The sequence below is a fragment of the Pinus tabuliformis genome, chromosome 6, assembly GCF_031772625.1.
Source record: "Pinus tabuliformis cultivar Carrire ecotype Pingquan chromosome 6, CPIR1, whole genome shotgun sequence".
Taxonomy (NCBI): Eukaryota; Viridiplantae; Streptophyta; class Pinopsida; order Pinales; family Pinaceae; genus Pinus; species Pinus tabuliformis.
In genome coordinates, this window is record NC_142292.1 from 461151043 (window position 1) to 461159866 (window position 8824).

At 33.6% G+C, this 8824-nt stretch overlaps 1 pseudogene; it reads left to right on the plus strand.

Annotated features, from left to right (window-relative positions):
- Positions 1-1209: 1209 nt before the first annotated feature.
- Positions 1210-8324, plus strand: LOC149259303 (uncharacterized; annotated as a pseudogene).
- The last annotated feature ends 500 nt before the right edge of the window (positions 8325-8824 follow it).

An 8824-nucleotide genomic window follows, 5' to 3' on the forward strand; every position in this document is an offset into this window, starting at 1 on the left:
TATTAGGGTTTTACGACGTAAATTCCTTGTGTTTTCTTGTGTGATTCAGTTTCTTGTTATGTGCATTTTCTTTCTTACATTTGCAATTAACGGGCTCAAAACACCAACAAGTGGTATCAGAGGGAGGATTGTGAGGATTGTGGAAAGAGAGAAGCATTTATGGAGTGAGAAAGCAATTGCATGTATGCAGAGTTGATTAAAGAGGAACCGTAAAAAGATAAATCCATAGAGTGTTACTGTTGCATAAAGGTGTGAATTTGTTAAAAAGAAAAACTGAGCTTTGCCCTTAAATGGAACTAGGGAAGAAGAAAAATGTCCGCAGAGAAGCCACCTACATATAAAGGGAAATTCTAATTGTAAAACCATTGGAGAGGCCATGTTGGGCCCACCAAGCCATGAAACAAAGTCAAGCAAGCCCGTTGTTTCAGAGTTTCCTTCATGAAGAAAGCGTGCTGATAGAAATACTCATTGTTTGTTTGTTGATCCGAGAGTAGCCGAAGTCGGGAAGGTAAACCTATAAGCAGTAATTGAGGATTCTAAAGTTGGAGACCCATCAAGAATATGCAGAACCCTACACATAACCTTTTGTTGGCTAAAGTTGGTGGAAGATCTTCCAACAAAAAGGAAATTGAGAGCCACAGAGGGATGCCAAACAAAGAGGAGTTGTTAAATGCACAAACCAGGAAGAACCTTACAACTGTTGAGCAAGACCTCAGAGGACTCAGAAGAAACCTACTGTGGATGATGAGTAATTTAAAAAAAAATTGTTCTTCAGAGATTTGTTTCTGGAAATTGCCATTGAAGAATTAATTTATCTTTGAACAAGAAAATAATTATGGTTTTTAAAGACTGATTGAAGAATTTTAGAAAGGAGTTTGTTTGGTTTTATTATATCAAGGGGAGTGGGGTTTTTTAAAAGACAGAAAACAAAGTTGTGTTTTTTTTTTTTGAAGAAATAGAAAACAATATTGGTTATTATGAAAAAGAGAATCAAAATTTTCTAAGGAAGAAACCCTTAATTAAAATTTAAAGAAGATAAGAAGGAATACAAACCCTATTTTAAAGAAGAATGGAAACCCTAATTGAAGAAGTTGAATTGAGTCATTTCATTTAAATCATTTAAAGTTCCAATGTAGAAATAAAAATGACCAAAATGAATAATGCTAAGTTTGAGGTGGAGAAGTTCACTGGCAAGAACAATTTTGCGTTATGGAAGCTAAAGGTATGGGATTTGCTAGTACAGAAAGTTTTGCACAAAGAATTATATGGGATTAGAAAGAAACTTGTTGGCATGATAGATTAGGATTGGGAGGACTTGGATTCCCGAGCTCTCAATACCATCAGGTTGTGCCTGGTGGATGAAGTTCTCTCCAACATTGTTGAAGAAACCTCAACAGCTAGTTTGTGGGGAAAATTGGAAACATTGTATATGACCAAGTCTTTAACAAACAAAATCTATTTGAAGAGACAGTTATAATTGTTGAAGAAACCTCAGTAGTAGTTTTGTGGGGAAAATTAGAAACATTGTATATGACCAAGTCTTTAACCAACAAAATCTATTTAAGGAGACAGTTGCAAGGCATCCGGGTGGAGGGTACTAAAATTGCAAAACACTTAAACATATTTAATACACTTACTTTCAATTTGTCAGATATGGATGTTAAATTTGAAGAAGAAGATAAAACTATTACCTTGTTATGTTTTTTTCCCAAGTCTTGGGATCACTTTAAAATTCTATCAGTTTGAGCACAACCGAATCCTTATAATTTGATTATGTTGTGAGAGGTTTGTTATATGAAGAGGTATGGAAGAAGTCTATAATTGAAACTTCCATGACAAAATAAATAATAGCGAGAGGTCAGTTCAAGGAGAGAGGAGACAAGGAAATAATTTCTCCCAGATCAATGTCAAGGGGCAAGAAGTGTAAAGTCAAATGATGGTACTAAAACAAAACAGGGCATCTCAAGAAAGACTGTTGGGAAAGAAAGGAGTCCATTGAAAACCCAAAGAAGGAAGCAAATCAAGTTGAATCATGTATGATTAATGAATTTTCATCTGCTGAATTAGGTATGATAGATGAAACTTTTCCCATTTTCAATATTTCTCAGCATTATGAAGATTGGTTGTTAGATTTTGGTGCTTCTCATCACATGAGTTCGCATAGAAATTAGTTCACTTCATATCAAGTTGTGAATGGTAGTTTTATGTTTATGGGTAATAATGTATCTTTTCAAACTATTGGGATGGGAAATGTCAAAATTAAAATGGATGATGATACAATTAGAACATTGGTTGATGTTAGGCATGTACCTGAGTTAAAAAAGAATTTGATTTCTTTGGGAGTATTAAACTCAAAGGGTTATAAATTTATAGGATAAGGTGGAGTGCTAAAAATTTCAAAGGGAACTATGTTTGTTAAGAAGGCAAAGAAGATCATAAACCTTTACAGACTTAAAGGAAGTACTCAGGTGAATGAGAGAACGACTGTATATGAGAAGGCAGGAGAAGATACTCGCCCATGGCATCAACAACTTCGTCACATGAGAGAGAAGGGCCTTTAGGTACAAGTGAATCACAACTTACTTCCTAGTTTGAAATCATTGAGTTTGGATTTTTGCAAACATTGTGTATATGGAAAACAATGTAGACAAAAATTTAAAGTTGGTAGTCATAATAGTAAAGGAATTTTGGACTATATTCATTTTGATCTTTGGGGACCATCTCCAATAGTATCTTATGGAGTTCCAACTTACTTTATAATATTTATTGATGATTACTCCAGGAAATTCTGGACCTATATATTAAAGACAAAGGATGATGTATTTAATATTTTTAAAATATATGGTGGAAAAGGACACAGGAAAAACAAATAAATATTTAAGAAATGACAATGGAGGTGAATTTACTTCCTTATAATTTGAACAATATTGAAGGATGAAGAGATTTTTAGACATAAAACTACTGTCTATACTCCTAAAAAAAAATGGCATTGTTGAACACATGAACCAAAATATTATGGAGAGATCCAAAAGCATGATCAACAATTCTAACCTACAGAAGCAGTTGTGTGCAGAAGCAATATCCACTTCTTATTATTTGGTAAACATATCACCTTAAGTTACTATTAATTGTAAAATTCTCAAAGAAGTTTGGTTAGGTCAGTCTTGTGATTATTAATATTTAATAATTTTTTGTTGTAGTAATTATCCTCTTATTCCAAAAAATCAACGTTCTAAGATAGACCCAAAAGAAAAATGTTATGTCTTTTTTTTACATGATGCTGATGTGAAAGGATATAGGTTGTGGAATCCTTATTCACGTAAGATAGTCATCATTAGATCAGATATAATATTTGATGAATCTTCTATTATAAAATTAGATTTTGAAAAAGTTGAATATGAATAGGTATCACCGAATCAAAAATTTCATTTGGAGACTCAACCTTTTTTCAGAAAGTCAAAAGGAAGAAGATACTTCTGAAGAAAAAGGTGAAGAATATGTAAGGAAATAGTAGAAGTTCGAGAACCAATTCAACAACCAATCACTCTAAGGAGGTCTACAAGGGAAAGAAGAACAGCCAAAAGGTATGAAGATTATGCTTCCTCTAGTGCATTGATTACCTGAGGTGGGGAAATTTCTTATTATCAAGAAGCAATGAATGATGTAGATAGTGAATATTGGAAGAAGAATATGAATGAAGAAAATTATTCGTTAGCCATGAATAAAACCTAGGATCTTGTAGAACTTCCTAAAGGGAGAAGTGTTGCTGGATGTAAATGGGTCTTAAAATTGAAGCGAAATGTTGATGGAATTATTGAAAGATATAAGGCAAGGTTGGTATCAAAAGGGTATTCTCAAGTAGAAGGTATTGAATTTCATGATATTTTTTCACCAGTCATAAAACTAGTTTCTATTCATGTTGTGTTAACGCTAACTGCATTACTTGATCTTGAGTTAGAAAAATTAGATGTTAAAAAAACTTTTCGTCATGGAGATTTGGATGAAGATATCTATATGGAACAACTAGAAGGTTTTGTAAAAGTTCCCAACAGGAGATTAGTTTGCAATCTTAGGAAATCATTGTATGGCCTGAGGCAGTCTCCTAGGAAATGGTACAAGAAGTTTGACTCCTTCATTGTGAGCCAGAACTTTAGTAGAAGTGTGTATGATCATTGTGTGTACTTTAAAAGTTTCAACAACATATTCATTATCTTGAATTTGTATGTTGTTGATATGCTTATTGCAAGAAAAAGCATGGAAGAGATCAACAAGTTAAAGGCTCAGATTTCTAAGACATTTGATATGAAGGATCTTGGAGCTATAAAACATATCTTGGACATGGATATCCACAGAGACAAGAAAAATGGAAAGCTATGGTTATCACAATAGAAGTATGTGGATAAAATACTTGCAAAGTTTGGTATGGACAATGTGAAATCTGTTACTGTTCCTTTAGTTTCTCATTTTAAGCTTTCTTCAGGATTGATTCCTAGGACTGATGAATAAAAGAAGTACATGTCTCGTCTATCATTTTCAAATACCATAGGAAATTTGATGTATCACATGGTATCTACAAGGCCTGATATTTCACATGCAGTTCGATTTGTCAGTAGGTTCATGGAAAATCAACGAGAAGAACATTGGTGAGCAGTGAAATGGGTGCTTTGATTTTTGAGAGGAACAAGTGACCATGGTATCACGTTTAATGGTAGTGGAGATTTAGTCTATAGATATGTGGATACTGATTATGCAGTGGCTTGGAAGAAAGGAGATCTACTACACGATATGTATTTACACTTGCTGGTGGAGAAATTAGTTGGATGTCAAAGCTTCAAGAAATAGATGCTTTGTCCACTATTGAAGTAGAGTACATATTTTCTTTAGATGTCTGTAAAGAGGCAATTTGGTTGAAATGTCTACTTGATGAGCTTGGGAGAATGTAGGTCAAAGTGAATGTATTATGTGCCAGTCAGAGTGTTATTCATTTGGCTACAAATCCAACTTATCATAGCAATACTAAGCACATTGATGTAAGATACCATTTTGTAAGACATGTGATTGATGGTGGCAAAGTATCTCTCAAGAAGGTTCACACATGGGAGAATTGTGTAGACATGTTCACGAAGCCAGTATTAGTAGAGAACTTGTGATGGTGTTTGGATTCTCTTGGATTGTAGAAAATATGATGAATAGGCATGGGAAAGGGATTAGGAAAATTGTTTTCAAGGTGGAAATTGTTAAGAATGACAACAATTATTGTTATTTTTGTAATTATCTTAGTAAATTTGGGTTTACTGTTCAGATAGTTACGTAACCATAGGGAGTTATGTAACAAAGTTTTTCATATTAAAATGATGATTTCCCAATAGGATTTATGTAATGGTTGGAGAGTAATTTTTGGAACTTGAGTAATAAGAATTCCAATCTCTTACCCAGTGGAGGTTTCCTTGACACACTGTCAAGGTTTTACCATGTAAATTCCTTTTGTTTTCTTGTGTGATTCACTTTATTGTTATGTGCATTTTATTTCTTACATATGTAATTAACAGGATCAAAACACAAAAAATCACCTGTAATAGTCGGTTCAGTCAGAGAAATAAATCTAGAAAGTAATGGTCTAGGTGGCCCTATTTCTTCTTCTATCATTTGTGTGGTAAAGGCTTTGATGAGTATTCAGTTGAGTTGCAATAATCTCCATGGAAACATTCTAGATTGGAATTAGGCTAATTGAAGCTAGTTGAAAACATTAAACCTTTCAACCAATTTATTGACAATAATTTTTCTTGAATTTTCCACACTTTGCTCTCTAAGAAGCATAGAATTGCAGGATAATAAATTTTCAAGTAAGTTTCTTGCTTTTGTCACACATTTGACTCTATTTCACTTCTTTAACTTGGAAGATAATCCTCTGGATCCGATCTTATTACCAACAAAGATATTTAGCTTAAAACGCCTTAGGTATTTGTACTTGGGGAACTGTACACTAATAGGACCCATTTCTTCTTACATTGGAAATCTTATAGAGTTGGAATACCTAGAGCGATGTTTCAATTCTTTAACAAGACCTATACTAAAAGAAATCACAAATCTTATGAAGTAGTATCTTTTGGAACTCTACGATAATAATCTTATAAGAGAGATTCCTTCAGGGTTTCAAAACCTCATGTACTTGAGGGATTTTGATACCTCTGTGAACTCATTCAATGAGACACTCTTTGATCTTGTAGGCTTGAAAAACTTGATTTTTCTTCACCTCTATGAGAACAACATTTCTGGAAAATTCCCAATGAGTTCGACGAGTTCCAATATATGATAGAGTAATATATATAAAGGAATAATCTCACTGGACCATTACCCCAAAGCCTTGGTAGTTTATCTATTTTCAGTCTCATAAATGTATCGGAGAATGGTCTCATTAATATTATGCCCTTTTCTATGTGTAAACTGGGTAAATTGATTCTCTTTCTCGTGCCAAAAAATTTATTTACATGTGAGATGCCAAAAATATATGAGTATTGTTAAATATTGAATCAATTTTGAGTAAACAATAACAATCTGACTAGTGCGGTACCATTCGGTATCTGGGGCTTACCCCATGTAACCATAATTGATTTGAGTTTCAATGATTTTGAGGGGGGAATGGATCAAGAAGGCCAAAAATCTATCTGAACTCTACATAAAAAAAAATCGATTCTTAGGAAGCTTGCCTCTAGAAATTGGTCAGGCATTACTCTTGGCTAGAGTAGATGTAAGCAATAATGTGTTGTCCGGTAAATTTTCCAAGGAAATTGGAGACTTGAGCTTGTTGAACATCCTAATTTTGAAACATAACATGCTCTATATCCCTATCTCTCTTGCTTTAGGGCTTTATAAGGCTCTCATTGAAATAGACCTTGCTAGAAATAGATTGAATGGTCTATTCCTACATCATTGGGATTCATACAAGCACTCAATTTTCTGAACCTCTCCAAAAATCATTTCAATGGTCATATTCTAAACAACCTTTCTTCATTGAACCTCAAATTGCTTTATTTTTCTAACAATCAGTTGATAAGGCCTATGTTAATGCACCTGATTAACCTGGCAGGAAACAATAGATTTTATGGAAACATTGGGCTGTGTGGAAGCCACGTCAATTTATATTTCCTAAAGTTATGATATTTTTCTTCCAAAAGAAGATTCCATATAAGGTTTGTCATTATGTGTACTATTGCTGCAGTTGCACTATCAATTGTTTCTATGGGCTACTTTTGGTACAAAAGCCCTAATCAAGATACAATGGAAGCCCTATATTGGGATATGAAATCATTTCATAATATAAAATTCACTTGTGATGATGTTATCCATTGTTTGAAGGAAAATAACATGATTGGCATTGGCAGATCTGGAAAGGTATACAGAGGAGAGATACGTGAAGGAGAAGTTATTACAGTAAAGAAGCTTTGGACCAACAACAATTCCACCAAGATCAACCAAAGCAAAGAGGCACTCAAATATATAGAATTCAAGATGGAGGTTGAAACCTTAGGTTCTCTCAGACACAAGAATATAGTGAAACTCTATTGCTGCATTTATGGAAAATATTCACACCTCCATGTATATCAATACATGAAGAATCAGAGTTTGTGGGAGAGATTGCATCAAACAATGGGTCCAACATTGGATAGGTAGACGCACTATAAAATATCCCTTAGAGTATCTCATGTACTAGATTAGTTGCATAATGAATGCATTCATGCTATCATCCATAGAGATGTCAAATCTAGGAATATATTGCTCGATGAATATTGCTAGCCACTCTCAGCTGATTGTTGTGTTGCAAAAATCCTCCAATCTTGTGGAAAGGGATATTTTAGAGCTATTATTGTTGGCACCCATGGTTACATTGCTCTAGGTAATCACTTACTTATACACTGTAAAAGGAGTTAGAAAAAGTTATGTTTTTTAATAGCCCAAAAAATGTCATTCAAACAATTTAGAAGAATGAAAGTAACTCATATATGTGATTTTGGGTTGCAGAGTATGTGTACACATATAAGGTGAGAGAAAAGAGCAATGTATACAACTTTAGGGTTGTATTGATGGATTTTATGACTGACATACAACCTATAGATCCAGAATTTGGTGAGAACAGGGACATCGTTGCCTAGATTTCTCATAATATTGCTACCACAAAAATCACATATGAGATGATGGATAACAAGATACCTAAAATTTATTAGCAGAGAATGATTAAGGTGTTCAAAATAGCAATGCTTTGTACCAACCATCTTCCTTCCTTCAGGACTTCAATGCAAGAAGTGGCTTTGTTGTTGGAAAGTTGATCCATCCATCATTCCTCCAACTCAATTAGATGTTATTTGAAAATGGGAAAGATGCGTACATTTACATCCATGATGTATTTTTTAAAAACAAAGGATCAATATTGTTGACCACATGAGATATGAAAATACTTTTGGAGAAGGAAGTGGAGGCTAAAATCGCCCCTTATGGGAAGAATTCCTTCAGAAATTTCCATACTTAAATGCAACATAATGTTGTAAAACAAATATAGAATGTAGTATTTAGAATAAAATTGTAATTTTCTGAAACAATAATTTATAGAGGTGCATATAATCTACCATTTTGGATTTCACCACCCTATATAACCTCTTAGGAGGAGATATGTTCTCTTAAATATTAAACTAAGTTTTATTATAACCAACATAGATCCATCTTAACCTCAAATCTATATAGTCACAAGAGGGATCAAATATCTTCAGGTGCAAACCTCTTTTTTGAGTGAAAAACTTGAAGAGAGATTTGCCCCTCTAAAGATTTGATC